The 16,450-nt window shown below is 39.5% G+C and overlaps 1 pseudogene; it reads left to right on the top strand.

Annotated features, from left to right (window-relative positions):
* The first annotated feature begins 14,400 nt into the window (after nt 1-14,400).
* Nucleotides 14,401-15,436, top strand: LOC126948909 (GTP-binding nuclear protein Ran-like; annotated as a pseudogene).
* Nucleotides 15,437-16,450: the final 1,014 nt, after the last annotated feature.

Raw genomic sequence — 16,450 nt, 5'->3', positions numbered from 1 at the left:
AATCATATCATGTCATTTCTACCTCCATGCCTCTGTGTGATCTCTTCCCCCGGTCTAGACTGCTCAAACCCCTGGTCCACACACAGCTCTTCTTGACACTCAGATCCTCAACAATGACTTTCCTGACTACCCAAACTAATAAAGATACTAGAAACTTTTCTCATTCTCCCCCTCCACCCTTTTTTTTTGAGAAGCTTTTTTGGGGTCTCACTCTGTTGCCCAGGCTGGTGTGCAGTGGGGCAATCATGGCCCACTGCAGCCTCAACCTCCTGGGCTCAAACGATCCTCCCACTTCAGCCTCCTGAGTAACTGAGACTACAGGTACATGCCAGTTAATTTTTGTATTTTTTGTACTGACAGGGTTTCACTATGTTGCCCAGGCTAGTCTCAAACTCCTGGGCTCAAGCAATCCACCCCTCTCAGCCTCCTAAAGTGCTGGGATTACAGATGTGAGCCACTGCACCCAGCCACATCTCCCCTTTTTTTAATGTGTTGCAAATCCCTCATCACTATCTGATGGGTTTTTATTGTTTATTTATTCAGTTATTTATTGTCTGTCATGAACATACATACATTCTTACGAATGTATGTCATAAGAGAACAAATAGGGGGCTGAGGTGGGAGGATCACTTGAGCCTGGGAATTCAAGACCAGCCTGGGTATCATAGCAAGACTGCATCTCAAGAAAAAAAGAGAGAGACCTTGCGTGTCTCTGTCCCCATTGGATACCCAAAAGTAGGGGCTCAGCAAACATTTGTGGAATTAATGAATGAGTGATAATAACCAAATATTGGAAAATCAAGTCTAAAATAAGACCAAACCGATAAGGGAATGCATAGATTAAGTAAAAGTCTACCATGTTCTGAGTGCCATGTTACTCATTTTTATATATGCTAATTTATTTAATCTAACCATCATCTCTCTGGAGTAGATTATATTGTGATAATCTCACATTTTTAAGTCAAAGAAAAAAGTGCAAAGAAGTTAAGTATTTTTCCCAAGTTCAAACTACTAAAACATGGCAAGGCTAAGTGTGACTTTAAAACCCAGTCCCTTCCTACAATCACATTGGTTTGCTATCAGATCCCAAGTCTTCACTCATTTCCCTTCATTACTGGTAAGGAGAAGTAGGTGTTCATGATTCAAACAATCTTTTTCATTTATACTCTGGCAAAATTCCTCTGATTCTAGTTATACTTTATGCAAATAATCTACCATGAGATTACTAATCAGGCAGTAAAAAGATTTGTACAGTAATAAAAGTGTAATAATATATATTTCATATTTACCTTTGAAAAAAATAAATACATCTTAGCTCGTTAGACTAAATTGTCATTTATCTGAAGCTTATAAAAGAATAGCCTGGATTCACTCTCTCTCTCTCTCTCTCTGTCTCATACACACACACACACACACACACACACCCCACTATTGCTTCCCTGATTAACTTTGTGGCTTCACTGAAATGTAGAAAACACACCAGATTTTTACAAACACTATCATTTCTATACTTTGGCCCACTACATATGAAAAGAGGGGATTATACCAGATGGCCTCTGAGATCCCTGCCAGCTCTCGCCTCCCAGGAACCAACAAGCAGAGTGGAAAGAACACAGGCTTTGAAGAAAAACACACCCAAATTGTAACAGTGAACCTCTCAGAACTTTTATTATTCTGTAAAATTAACATAATAAATTCTGTAAAATTAACATGATACATTTACTTCTCAGAGTGGCTATACAGACCGATAAGGCACTTAATACAAAGACTAGTGAGCACATATTTTTAAATGGTGGCCATTGTGATTGTTACGAGTTAAGTTGTGTCCCCTTAATAAAGAGATGTTGAAATCCTAATACTCGATGCCTCAAAAATGTGACCTTATTTGAAAATAGGATCTTCATAGAGGTAATCAAGTCAGAATGAGGTAGTTAAAGTAGGCCCTAAATCAACATGATTGATTAAAAGGGGGAATTTGGATACAGGGACAGACATACACACAAAGGGGGAATTTGGATACAGAGAGACATACACAGAGAGAATGTTGTGTGAAGATGAAGGCAGAGATCGAGCCAAGGGACACTACAGATTGCCACCAAACCACCAGAGAGAGGCTAGGCAAGAGGCATGGAACAGACTCCCTCACAGCCCTCAGGAGGAGTCAACCCTGCCCACACCTGGAGCTTGAACTTCAGGCCTCTGGAACCGTGAGACAACAGATTTCTATTGTTTGAGCTAGTCAGTTTATGGTACTTTGTTACAGTAGCCCTAGCAAACTAAGACAGGACTCTGGGTGACTAACTGTTCCTGGTGTATTTGTGTTGTTTTTCCACCTAGCAGTCAACAGGTTTGAAACTCTTTGACAGTAAGCTCAGTAACAAAAATATTTTACATAGTCACAAAATATATATACATATATATATATACACACACACACACAAAAAATACTAGATAAATAGATGATTGATAGATAGATAGATAGATAGATAGATAGATAGATAGATAGACAGACAAAATGATACAGACTGTTACCTTAAACACACTCTGATATTTTCTATTCCGCTATTGTTAACCTGGTAGTAACACACTAACTTGATTTCACAACCCCCACTTGAAAAGCACTAAGCTGAACTACAAACTCCTTCAGAGCATGAACACATCTCTCTTCTCTTAGCCTCTACCCAACACTGGACATGGAATAGTCAAACAAACACTTCATGATTGACTTTTAAGGCCAAGACTTATGTGATGCCTTTTTTATGTCACTACTTTGGGCTCTTTTGATAAATCTATGCCAAAATATTCAATGTCCATGGGAATTCCTGAGTAACTACCAGAAAAGCATGTGGCAATGACTGGTGAATACTCCTAGTTCAAATCATATCATGACAAAAATATATGTTAGATATTTCTTTAATACACAGACTAATTTTATCCTGGGTTGTATTAGTTTTTCCAAGGGTGCCACTGTTCTGCATGCTGGTTATAACCCCCCAAAATTAGTATATGTAAATCAAGGTTGCTTTTAACTGTAAGAAAATCTGTTATTTTCATCAGATGATATACATATTGGGAAGGGAAAAAGAAGGTGCTTCAATATTTTATATCACACTGCTGCATATTAAAATGAATTATATCAACTAAACACTAAATAATAAGTGATAAATACTTCTCACTGGTGAATTAAGATATTAGGCAATTGATGTGTTAAATTTTTTTATTATTATTATACTTTAAGTTCTAGGGTACATGTGCACAACCTGCAGTTTTGTTACATATGTATACATGGGCCATATTGGTGTGCTGCACCCATTAACTCATCATATACATTAGGTATATCTCCTAATGGTATCCCTTCTCCCTCCCCCCACCCCATGACAGGCCCCAGTGTGTGATATTCCCTTTCCTGTGTCCAAGTGTTCTCATTGTTCAGTTCCCACCTATGAGTGAGAACATGAGGTGTTTGGTTTTCTGTCCTTGCGACAGTTTGCTGAGAATGATGGTTTCCAGCTGCATCCATGTCCCTACAAAGGACATGAACTCATCCTTTTTTATGGCTGGATAGTATTCCATGGTGTATATGTGCCACATTTTCTTAATCCAGTCTGTCACTGATGGACATTTGGGTTGATTCCTAGTCTTTTTGCTATTGTGAATGGTGCCACAATAAACATACGTGTGCATGTGTCTTTATAGCAGCATGACTTATAATCCTTTGGGTATATCCCCAGTAATGGGATGGCTGGGTCAAATGGTATTTCTAGTTCTAGATCCTTGAGGAATCACCACACTGTCTTCCACAATGGTTGAACTAGTTTACAGTCGAACCAACAGTGTAAGAGTGTTCCTATTTCTCCACATCCTCTCCAGCATCTGTTGTTTCCTGACTTTTTTTTTTTTTTGAGACGGAGTCTCGCTGTGTCTCCCAGGCTGGAGTGCAGTGGCGTGATCTCGGCTCACTGCAAGCTCTGCCTCCCGGGTTCACGCCATTCTCCCGCCTCAGCCTCCCAAGTAGCTGAGACTACAGGCGCCCGCCACCACGCCCGGCTAGTTTTTTTTTTTTTTTGTATTTTTAGTAGAGACGGGGTTTCACCATGTTAGCCAGGATAGTCTCGATCTCCTGACCTCGTGATCCACCCGCCTCGGCCTCCCAAAGTGCTGGGATTACAGGCCTGACTTTTTAATGATTGCCATTCTAACTGGTGTGAGATGGTATCTCATTATGGGTTTGATTTGCATTTCTCTGATGGTGAGTGATGACGAGCATTTTTTCATGTGTCTGTTGACTGCATAAATGTCTTCTTTTGAGAAGTGTCTGTTCATATCCTTTGCCACTTTTTGATGGGGTAGTTTGTTTTTTTCTTGTAAACTTGTCTGAGTTGTTTGTAGATTCTGGATATTAGCTCTTTGTCAGATGAGTAGATTGCAAAACTTTTCTCCCATTCTGTAGGTTGCCTGTTCATTCTGATGGTAGTTTCTTTTGCTGTGCAGAAGCTCTTTAGTTTAATGAGATGCCACTTGTCAATTTTGGCTTTTGTTGCCATTGCTTTTGCTGTTTTAGACATGAAGTGCTTGCCCATGCCTATGTCCTGAATGGTACTACCTAGGTTTTCCTCTAGAGATTTTATGGTATTAGGTCTAACCTTTAAGTCTTTAATCCATCTTGAATTAATGTTTGTATAAGGTATAAGGAAGGGATCCAGTTTCAGCTTTCTACATGTGATTAGTCAATTTTCCCAGCACCATTTATTAAATAGGGAATCCTTTCCCCATTTCTTGTTTGTGTCAGGTTTGTCAAAGATCAGATGGTTGTGGATGTGTGGTTTTATTTCTGAGGGCTCTGTTCTGTTCCATTGGTCTATATCTCTGTTTTGGTACCAGTACCATGCTGTTTTGGTTACTGTAGCCTTGTACTATAGTTTGAAGTCAGGTAGGTGATGCCTCCAGCTTTGTTCTTTTGGCTTAGGATTGTCTTGTCTCTGTGGGCTCTTTTTTGCTTGCATATGAATTTAAAGCAGTTTTTTTCCAATTCTGTGAAGAAAGTCATTGGTAACTTGATGGGGATGGCATTGAATCTATAAATTACCTTGGGCAGGATAGCCATTTTCATGATATTGATTCTTCCTATCCATGAGCATGGAATGGTCTTCCATTTGTTTGTGTCCTCTTTTATTTCGTCGAGCAGTGGTTTGTAGTTCTCCTTGAAGAGGTCCTTTACATCCCTTGTAAGTTGGATTCCTAGGTATTTTATTCTCTTTGAAGCAATTGTGAATGGGAGTCCACTCATGATTTGGCTCTCTATTTGTCTGTTATTGGTGTGTAAGAATGCTTGTGATTTTTGAACATTGGTTTTGTATTCCGAGACTTTGCTGAAGTTGCTTATCAGTTTAAGGAGATTTTGGCTGAGACAACGGGGTTTTCTAAATATACAATCATGTCATCTGCAAAAAGAAACAATTTGACTTCCTCTTTTCCTAACTGAATACCCTTTATTTCTTTCTCCTACCTGATTGCCCTGGCCAGAACTTCCAACACTATGTTGAATAGGAGTGGTGAGAGAGGACATCCCTGTCTTGTGCCAGTTTTCAAAGGGAATGCTTCCAGTTTCTGCCCATTCAGTATGATATTGGCTGTGGGTTTGTCATAAATAGCACTTATTATTTTGAGATATGTCCCATCAATACTTAATTTATTCAGAGTTTTTAGCATGAAGGGCTATTGAATTTTGTCAAAGGCCTTTTCTGCATCTATGGAGATAATCCTGTGGTTTTTCTCTTTGATTCTGTTTATATGTTGGATTACATTTATTGACTTGCCTATGTTGAACCAGCCTTGCATCCCAGGGATGAAGCCCACTTGATCATGGTGGATAAGCTTTTTGATGTGCTGCTGGATTCCGTTTGCTAGTATTTTATTGAGGATTTTTGTATCAGTGTTCATCAGGGATATTGATCTAAAATTCTTTTTTTTGTTGTTGTGTCTCTGCCAGGCTTTGGTATCAGCATGATGTTGGCCTCATAAAATGAGTTAGGGAGGATTCCCTCTTTTTCTATTGATTGGAATAGTTTCAGAAGGAATAGTACCAGCTCTTACTTCTACCTCTGATAGAATTCAGCTGTGAATCCATCTGGTCCTGGACTTTTTTTGGTTGGCAGGCTATTAATTATTGCCTCAATTTCAGAGCCTGTTATTGGTCTATTCAGGGTTTCAACTTCTTCCTGGTTTAGTCTTGGGAGAGTATATGTGTGCAGGAATTTATCCATTTCTTCTCAATTTTCTAGTTTATTTGCATAAAGGTGTTTATAGTATTCTCTGATGGTAGTTTGTATTACTGTGGGATCAGTGGTGATATTCCCTTTCTCATTTTTTATTGTGGCTATTTGATTCTTCTCTCTTTTCTTCTTTATAAGTCTTGCCAGCAGTCTATCCATTTTGTTGATCTTTTCAAAAAACCAGCTCCTGGATTCACTGATTTTTTGAAGGGTTTTTTATGTCTCTATTTCCTTCAGTTCTGCTGTGATCTTAGTTATTTCTTGCCTTCTGCTAGCTTTTGAATGTGTTTGCTCTTGCTTCTCTAGTTCTTTTAATTGTGATGTTAGGGTGTCAAGTTTAGATCTTTCCTGCTTTCTCTTGTGGGCATTTAGTGCTATAAACTTCCCTGTACACACTGCTTTAAATGTGTCCCAGAGATTCTGATATGTTGTATCTTTGTTCTCATTGGTTTCAAAGAACATCTTTATTTCTGCCTTCATTTCGTTATGTACCCAGTAGTCATTCAGGAGCAGGTTGTTCAGTTTCCATATAGTTGAGTGGTTTTGAGTGAGTTTCTTAATCCTGAGTTCTAGTTTAATTGCACTATGGTCTGAGAGACAGTTTGTTACAGTTTCTGTTCTTTTACATTTGCTGAGGAGTGCTTTACTTCCAACCATGTGGTCAATTTTGGAATAAGTGCGATGTGGTGCTGAGAAGAATGTATATCTGTTGATTTGGGGTGGAGGGTTCTGTAGATGTCTATTAGGTCTGCTTGGTGTAGAGCAGAGTTCAATTCCTGGATATCCTTGTTAACTTTCTGTCTCGTTGATCTGTCTAATGTTGACAGTGGGGTGTTAAAGTTTCCCATTATTATTGTGTGGGAGTCTAAGTCTCCTTGTAGGTCTCTAAGGACTTGCTTTATGAATGTGGGTGCTCCTGTATTGGGTGCATATATATTTAGGATAGTTAGCTCTTCTTGTTGAAGAAGAGTTATGTAATGGCCTTCTTTGTCTCTTTTGATCTTTGATGGTTTAAAGTCTGTTTTATCAGAGACTAGGATTGCAATTCCTGCCTTTGTTTTCCATTTGCTTGTTAGATCTTCCTCCATCCCTTTATTTTGAGCCTATGTGTGTCTCTGCACGTGAGATGGGTCTCCTGAATATAGCACACTGATGGGTCTTGACTCTTTATCCAATTTGCCAGTCTGTGTCTTTTAATTGGGGCATTTAGCCCATTTACAGTTAAGGTTAATATTGTGTGAATTTGATCCTGTCATTATGATGTTAACTGGTTATTTTGCTCGTTAGTTGATGCAGTTTCTTCCTAGCATTGATGGTCTTTACATTTTGGCATGTTTTTGTAGTGACTGGTACCAGATGTTTCTTTCCATGTTTAGTGCTTCCTTCAGGAGCTCTTGTAGGGCAGGCCTGGTGGTGACAAAACCTGTCAGCATTTACTTGTCCATAAAGGATTTTATTTCTCCTTCATTTATGAAGCTTAGTTTGGCTGGATATGAAATTCTGGGTTGAAAATTCTTTTCTTTAAGGATGTTGAATATTGGCCCCGACTCCCCTCTGGCTTGTAGAGTTTCTGCCAAGAGATCTGCTGTTAGTCTGATGAGCTTCCCTTTGTGGGTAACCCAATTCTCTCTGGCTTCCCTTTACATTTTTTCCTTCATTTCAATCTTGGTGAATCTGACAATTATGTGTCTTGGAGTTGCTCTTCTCGTGGAGGATCTTTGTGGTGTTCTCTGTATTTCCTGAATTTCAGCATTGGCCTGCCTTGCTAGGTTGGGGAAGTTCTCCTGCAGAGTGTTTTCCAACTTGGTTCCATTCTCCCCGTCACTTTCAGGTACACCAATCAGACATAGATTTGGTCTTTTCACATAGTCCCATATTTCTTGGAGGCTTTGTTCGTTTCTTTTTATTCTTTTTTCTCTAAACTTCTCTTCTAGGTTCATTTCATTCATTTGATCTTCAGTCACTGACACCCTTTCTTCCAGTTGATGAAGTCAGTTACTGAAGCTTGTGCATTCGTCACGTAGTTCTCGTGCCATGGTTTTCAGCTCCATCAGGTCATTTAAGGACTTCTCTACACTGGTTATTCTAATTAGCCATTCTTCTCATCTTTTTTTAAGGTTTTTAGCTTCTTTGTGATGGGTTCAAACTTCCTCCTTTAGCTTGGAGAAGTTTGATCATCTGAAGCCTTCTTCTCTCAACTTGTCAAAGTCATTCTCCGTCCAGCTTTGTTCCCTTGCTGGCAAGGAGCTGTGTTCCTTTGGAGGGGGAGAGGCACTCTGATTTTTAGAATTTTCAGCTTTTCTGCTCTGTTCTTTCCCCATCTTTGTGGTTTCATCTACCTCTGGTCTTTGATGATGGTGACGTACAGATGGAGTTTTGGTGTGGATGTCCTTTCTGTGTGTTAGTTTTCCTTATAACAGTCAGGACGCTCAGCTGCAGGACTGTTGGAGTTTGCTGGAGGTCCACTCCAGACCCTGTTTGCCTGGGTATCAGCAGCGGAGGCTGCAGAACAGTGAATATTGCTGAACAGCAAACGTTGCTTCCTGATCGTTCCTCTGGAAGCTTCGTCTCAGAGGGGTACTCAGCCATGTTGGTGTCATTCTGCCCCTACTGGGGGGTGACTCCCAGTTAGGCTACTCAGGGGTCAGGGACCCACTTGAGGAGGCAGTCTGTCTGTTCTCAATTCTCAAACTCCATGCTGGGAGAACCACTACTCTATTCAATGCTGTCAGACAGGGACATTTAAGTCTGCAGAGGTTTCTGCTGCCTTTTGTTCGGCTATGCCCTGCCCCCAGAGGTGGAGTCTACAGAGGAAGGCAGGCCTCTTTGAACTGAGGTGGGCTCCACCCAATTCGAGCTTCCTGGCTGCTTTGTTTACCTACTCAAACCTCAGCAATGGCGGGCACCCCTCCCCCAGCCTTGCTTCCACCTTGCAGTTCAATCTCAGACTGCTGTGCTAGCAATGAACGAGGCTCCATGGGCATGGGACCCTCTGAGCCAGGCACGGGATATAACCTCCTGGTGTGCTGTTTGCTAAGACCGTTGGAAAAGCACAGTATTAGGGTGGGAGTGACCCGATTTTCCAAGTGCCATCTGTCACCACTTCCCTTGGCTAGGAAAGGGAATTCCCTGATCCCTTGCACTTCCTGGGTGAGGTGATGCCTCGCCCTGCTTCAGCTCATGCTCGGTGGGCTGCACCCACTGTCCTGCCCCCACTGTTGGACAAGCCCCAGTGAGATGAACCCGGTACCTCAGTTGGAAATGCAGACATCACCATCTTCTGCGTCGCTCACACTGGGAGCTGTAGACTGGAACTGTTCCTATTCAGGATCTTGGAACTGTCCCTCGATGTGTTTAACTTTTGAGGATGATTGTGAATTTATTAGTTATCTATGTTTATTCTCTTTATAAAATCTCAATACTATAGTCCAATGTAAAGCCACAAATAATTATTCAGTGCTTACTATATCTGCAAGAAACTATGTCCGATATAAAACTATATGAGATGAGATATCTACCCTCTAGGACCTGCTTAAAATTTGGTTGAATTAAAAGACACAGGACTGGCCAGGCACAGTGGCTCATGCCTGTAATTCCAACGCTTTGCAGGGCTGATGTGGGAAGACAGATTCAGTCCTGGAATTTGAGACCAGTCTGGGCAACATAGCAAGACTCTATCTCTACAGCAAATTTCAAAAAGTAGCCAAGCATGGTGGCATGTGCCTATGGTCCCAGCTATTCAGGAGGCTGAGGTGGGAGGATTGTTTAAGCCTGAGAGGTTGAGGCTGCATTAAGCTGTGATTGCAACACTGCACTCCAGTCCAGGCAACGGAGTAAGACCCTGTCTCAAAAAAAAAAAAAAAAAAAAAAACTGACATAAGACTACTGAACTAGGTGCAGTTTGACTGCAGTTACAGCTATGATTACCCATTTCTATCACCTCTCAAACCTCCACCACCACCACCACCAAATTAATTTCCAATGAAATAAGTAGTCAAAGTAGAGATAAAACTTACCCTGGCATTAAATACTCTGGCTGGAGTTATTCACATGCCAAGAAACTTCGGCACCACTCCTCTCTCCCATGCACCCAACACCCTCAAGCTCCCACAGTAGGATATATCAGTTTATGCTTCAAAATTTGCTCCTGATGCTAGCAACCACACAAACAAGAAAATTCCCTTCCCTTCCCTCCCCTCATCTGGGTCCTCACAATGTGCTCAGCTAAGCAGGTGTTTCTAAAATTTTCAAAATAAAATATTTTAACTCTATATTCCTATTCTGACCTTCCCCCATTATATTTCTCCTAATGTAGGTGGCATGGGAGTGGCTTTAGGCAATTCTGGAATCCAAGGAAGGGTTGAATTGGGCATATATTTGGTTTGGATTAAGAGGGATCTATTCATATGGTTAACAGTCAATACAGAGATAGCACAGTTAATGTTCCAGTGGGATAATGGCTTCAGGGTATTCAAGTGGCCCCTGTGCTGACTCAGCCAGTATCATAACATCTCACTGCAGGGCCAACCATTGCATCACAATATGACACGGCCTACAATACCCAGCACCAGATGTACAGAGGTACTGAAGGGAAGACAAGTATTGACATGAAAGGGATCGGGAGCTGATCTGTAAAAAAATTATTTTAAATTTTACTTCCAATGTGAAAGAAACTAACTTGATAGAAATTTTGCCAAATCTGACCACCCCAAAAATGTACATATCACTACCAATAACAAGTTGAAAATTGAAAGAAACTTTAAAATAATGAACAATGAAAAATAATCATTGCTGATCCATTCCAGAGGAAATGCTAACTTACCTTTCTATTCTCTTTGAACAGGTGATCCAAAGACTACACAGGCAAAACATGTAAGAAAAAGTCTAGAAGTGGATCACGAAGTAGCCCAAAACAATCAATAGAGTCAGCCTAATGGCAGGAGATTCCAGAAAAAAGCCCAAAAAAGCCCTTTCTAGAGGAAGAGTTTGACCTGAAGTAAAACCTATATCCTTTGCAAGAGCTGAGAGATGTGAGAAAGACTGGGAGGAGAGAGAGAAAGATAAAAGCTCCACGGCAGATAAAGGCAAAGAAGACTCAAGGAGAAGAATAAAATATTCTGTGATCAAAATGTCTGAAAACACATTAGCACAAACAATCTCCCTCAAGGAAGCTCCTGCAAATAGCTAGACCAAGAAAAAAATTTTTCAAATAGCTAGACCAAGAAAAGTCTTTTGTCATGAACTTTAAAAAAATGTATGTCTCTTTAACAAGTTAAGTCCACAGAATCTCAAATAACAGATTATAAAAAGAGGAAATGGTGAGAAAAAGAGATGAATTAAGTATTGCAAGAACTCAGAAGAAAATTTAAAGAAAAAATCATTATATAAATAAAAACAAAATTCAAATGAAAACCAGAGAGATTATAAATATTGTGGGAGAAAACTGTGATTACCATAGATTATACATACTAGAAAAGCTATCAAAACAAGACAAATAAGGAGAAGTTTGAAAAGGAAGATGGAGAAATTGAAAGATTTTTTTTTTAAACAGGCTAATGAGATCCACCATAAATATAATTGTCTTAAAAGAACAGTAGGTCAGAAGAAATTTTTGAAATTATAATTCATGTACATTTTCTTGAAATAAAAGTTGAATTTTCATGTTGAAGTGGCACACCATGTGCCTGTGAAAATTGACCCAGAACAGTCAGCACTGACACAAATTGTAGTAGAGTTATTGAACTTGAAGGATTAAAAAGAAATCACCTGGTTTGTCAGGCAAATCAATCAGGACACCTATAAGGAAAAGAACCAGACTCAAACTGATTTTTCCACAACATTCTTCAAAGTCAAAAGACAGTAAAGCAGCACCTACGAGATCCTCAAGGGGAAACATGTCAGCAAGAATTCTATAGCCAGCCAAGCTATCTTTCTGAATAGAGGCTACAGAAAAACAGTGTTGAAAATATAAATCAGGAAATATTTTTCTCAAGAGCCCTTTGGAGGAAATGTCTAGGCAACAAATTCTAAACAACTGAGAGAGAACTGGAGGAAACATAGCAAAATGACGGATAGTGTGCATTCAATACATTTAACCTCAGAACTAAAATTAAAATAAATGTGGGGATTACAAGGACTTCAGATTGTAAATATGTACATACTCTGTGCCAAGCAATGACCCTCATAGCTGTATTCCCTAAAGAAACACGTGTCCAAGAAGATATCTTCAAGAAATTTATTGCAGCATTGTTTATAATAGAAAAAAATCCCACAAAAATTGAAACAACCTAAATGTTCATCAAAGTTTAAAAGCATGCAAAACTGTACTATACTATGTTTATAGATAAATATATAGTTAAAATTGGGATTGGCTACATAATTTGCAGGGCTTAATAAAAAATGAAAGTGTGAACTCTGATACACTATTTGACAAGTGTTGTCTTGACCCAGTTTTGAAGTCATGTATTTCAATTTCCCTTCACTGGCAGTTTGCTAAGCCTCCACACCAACCACTACCCTTATTAGACTCTCACTCTCCAGGGCCACCATTCATATCCCCCAAGTGTGTCCCTCATAGAGGTCCAACACTCTAGGGTCCAGTAACAGACAACTAGAGACAGCCCTAGAGCAGGTGAAATTATTCAAATTAGCCAATCCACAAGGATAACTAGCTATGCCACCTTACTTGTCTTAGATAAGTTGCCTTCTACAGCCCCAGCTTGCTGTTATCCTGTGCCCTGAAGGCAACTCTGTGTGATCCTGTGTGACATCCTTCTCTCATTTACAGCTGTAAGAAACAAAAAGTTCTGCCTTTCATCTGTCCAAATGTCAGTGTGTTGTATCCCACCATCAAAAGAGTTTTTGAATCTTTCAAAACAAAGGCCACTTGCCTGTTCAAAAATTATTAACACTTCAAAACAGTGATAGCCGAGTATTAAAATAAACATGGGGCCATTATCAACACAGTTTCAGTGCAACAGGGTTACATGTTCATACACCTGGCCCTGGTTAAAACTTTGAAACACACATGTGACTCATAAATATTAAATTCAGAATAGTATTTACCTCTAGGGAAGGAGAGAGGAGAATTAGATTACCAAGGAGAACTGAGGTTTTCAAGAGTTAGATCTTTTATTTTACTAAGATACAAGATAAATCATAAAGATAAATAAATTTATTTTATAAAAATAAATTTTAAAATCTGAGCCAAATATGGAGAAACATTAAGATTTGATAAAGCTGATATCTCTCACAAAACATATGAGTGTTTGTCATATTTTCTGCCATTGCCATTACACTTTTTAAAAAATAATTAATACAGTAATGATTCATACAGAGAACCACTTGCAATGAAAAGCTAAAATAGTATTCAAAAAGCTTTAGGTTGTACTTTGGAATATACAAGCCCTATGATCGATACTGAAAGCTAATTAAAAATTAAGGAAAGTGAGTTTGGAAGTGTTGAAATAGGAAGTAGAATGGTGGTTGCTGGGGGAGGAGAGAAACAGGTGTTCAAAGGATATAGAGTTTCAGTCATGCAAGATACAAAAGTTCTAGAGGGCTGGGCGCAGCGGCTCACGCCTGTAATCCCAGCACTTTGGGAGACCAAGGCAGGTGGATCACCAGAAGTCAGGAGTTTGAGACCAGCCTGACCGATATGGTGAAAACCCGTCTCTACTAAAAATACAAAAATTAGCTGGGTGTGGTGGCGGGTGCCTTTAATCCCAGCTACAGGCCAGGACAGGAGGCCGAGACAGGAGACTCACTTGAACCCGGGAGGTGAAGGCTGCAGTGAGCTGAGATTGCACCACTGCACTGCAGTCTGGGCAACAGAGTAAGACTCTGTCTCAAAAAAAAAAAAAAAAAAAAATCTAGAGCTCTACCAGACAACAATGTGCTTTAGTTATCAATGTGGTACTGTAAACTCATAAATTAAGAAGATAGATCATACCTTATGTGTTTTTTACCACAATAAAAATATACACCATAAAGATTAATATTTGTCCTTAACCTTCAATTTTATCAACTTTCAAATGGTATTAATATTAATTGGGTATATTTCATAGCATTCTAATGAGAATTAAAGGATACAGAGTTGGACGGGTGCAGAGTTGGTTCTGGAAGAAATATGATAGCTGCCTAAGGAGAATCCCAAATTTAGTTCAAACTTGTATTGGTTGGTGATGGTGGTACTGGAAAACTACCCTCATGAAGTATCATTTGACTGCTGAATTTGAGATATAACCACCTTGGGTGTGATGCTCCATCCCCTTTCGTTCCACACTGATATGGTCCGGCTTTGTGTCCCCAGACAAATCACATGTTGAATTGTAATTCCCGATGTTGCGGGAGGGATCTGGTGGGAGGTTATCGGATCATGGGGGCAGATTTCCCCCATGATGTTCTCGTGACAGTGAGTTCTCACAAGATCTGATGGTTTAAAATGTGTGGCACTTCCCCCCTTCACTCTCTCTCCTGTCACCACGTGAAGAAGGTCCTTGCTTCCCCTTTGCCTTCTGCCATGATCGTAAGTTTCCTGAGGCCTCCCAGTCATGCTTCTTATTAAACCTGTGGGACTATGACTCAATTAAACTTCTTTTCTTAAGTTACCCAGTCTCAAGTAGTTCTTTATAACTGTGAGAATGGACTCATATGCCAACAAAGGGCCCATTAAGTTCAATGGATGGGACATAGCTGGCACAGAGAAATTTGGCGAACTGAGAGATAGTTGACGGCTATTATATCCAAGCCCAAGGTGCCCTAATGCTTGATGTAACATCGAGAGTTACAAGAAAGTGCCTGACGTAAAGATCTGGTATGAGTGTATGAAAACATCCCCATCATGTTCTGTGTGTGGCAAAAAAAAAAAAAAAAAAAAAAAAAAAGGGTGTTAAGCCAGAAAAATGAAGACAAAATTTATTATCTTCTGTTAAACAAAGAGTCTTTAGTACTATAACATTTATGACTAAAATAACTACAACTTCGAAAAGCCCTTCCTCTGGCCTGCTAAGAAGCTCACTGGAGACCTCAACCTGAATTTTGTAGCCATGCCTGCTCTTGCCCCTCCACAGGTTGTCCTGGACCCAGCTTTGGCAGTGCAATATGAGCATGATTTAGAGGTTGCTCGGACAACTGCTCTCCTGGATGAGAAGGATGACCTGTGAGAAAATGAAGCTGGAGCCCAGAGTCAGAAGTCTAACTTCATAGACAACTGTCCTGTGGTGTCATGGTGGAGCATGTTTGCCACTTTATTATACAGCTAAGCAGAAGGCCTGCTTTATCTTTGGGATACTGAAGGAGATGAATGGACTTCAGAGTAAATGCAGCCATTAAAAAAATTTTTTAAGCCTGCATAATTAGCTGTTTGGAATACAGCTGTTTCCTTCCTGAGTTTCAAATACTGTATAAGACCTATACAGTCACATCGCAATATTCAGTGGTGAAATGTTTCTTACTCTTATTCTCATTCCTTTTTGTTTAGAATCAGAATCAAGTTGTATTTCAAATACCCAAAAAAAGAACTAAAAAATGCAGGTTAGTCAATCCAGCATTAATGTTTACCATCAGTATATTATTATTATCATCACATCATTGAAAAGTATGATATTATAGTTACAAACAGAAACAAACAAAGCCAAGAATGCAAGAATATTCATTATCATAACATAAAGCATAAAGGAAGATGAATCGAAATAATTACAAATATCCTCTAAAAAATTTAAGGAAACCAGGTGTGGTGGCTTACGCCCATAATCCCAGGACTTTGGGAGGCCAAGGCAGGTGGATCTGTTGAGCCTCAGAGTTTGAGACCAGTCTGGGCAACATAGTGAAACCCAGTATCTACAAATACAATACACACACACACACACACACATACACATATAAATATATATGTATATACAAAAAAAAAAAAAGCCCAATGTGGTATCACACACCTGTAGTCCTAGCTACTCAGGAAGCTAAAGCAGGAGGATTGCTTGAGCCTGGGATGCAGAGGTTGCAGTGAACCAAAATTGTACCACTGTGCTCCAGCCTTAAAAATATAAAAATAATTTTAAAATAAACTATTAAAGGAAATATATTTACTTGTACATTTGCTTGTTGTTGAACTGTCCCCTTTTCTAGCATAAAAAGAAAACTGAGATTTATGATTTATCTGCACAATTTCTACCACTATT

The sequence above is a fragment of the Macaca thibetana genome, chromosome 2, assembly GCF_024542745.1.
Source record: "Macaca thibetana thibetana isolate TM-01 chromosome 2, ASM2454274v1, whole genome shotgun sequence".
Taxonomy (NCBI): domain Eukaryota; kingdom Metazoa; phylum Chordata; class Mammalia; order Primates; family Cercopithecidae; genus Macaca; species Macaca thibetana.
Note: the sequence above shows the minus strand (reverse complement) of the source record. Positions and strands in the feature narration are given on the sequence as shown.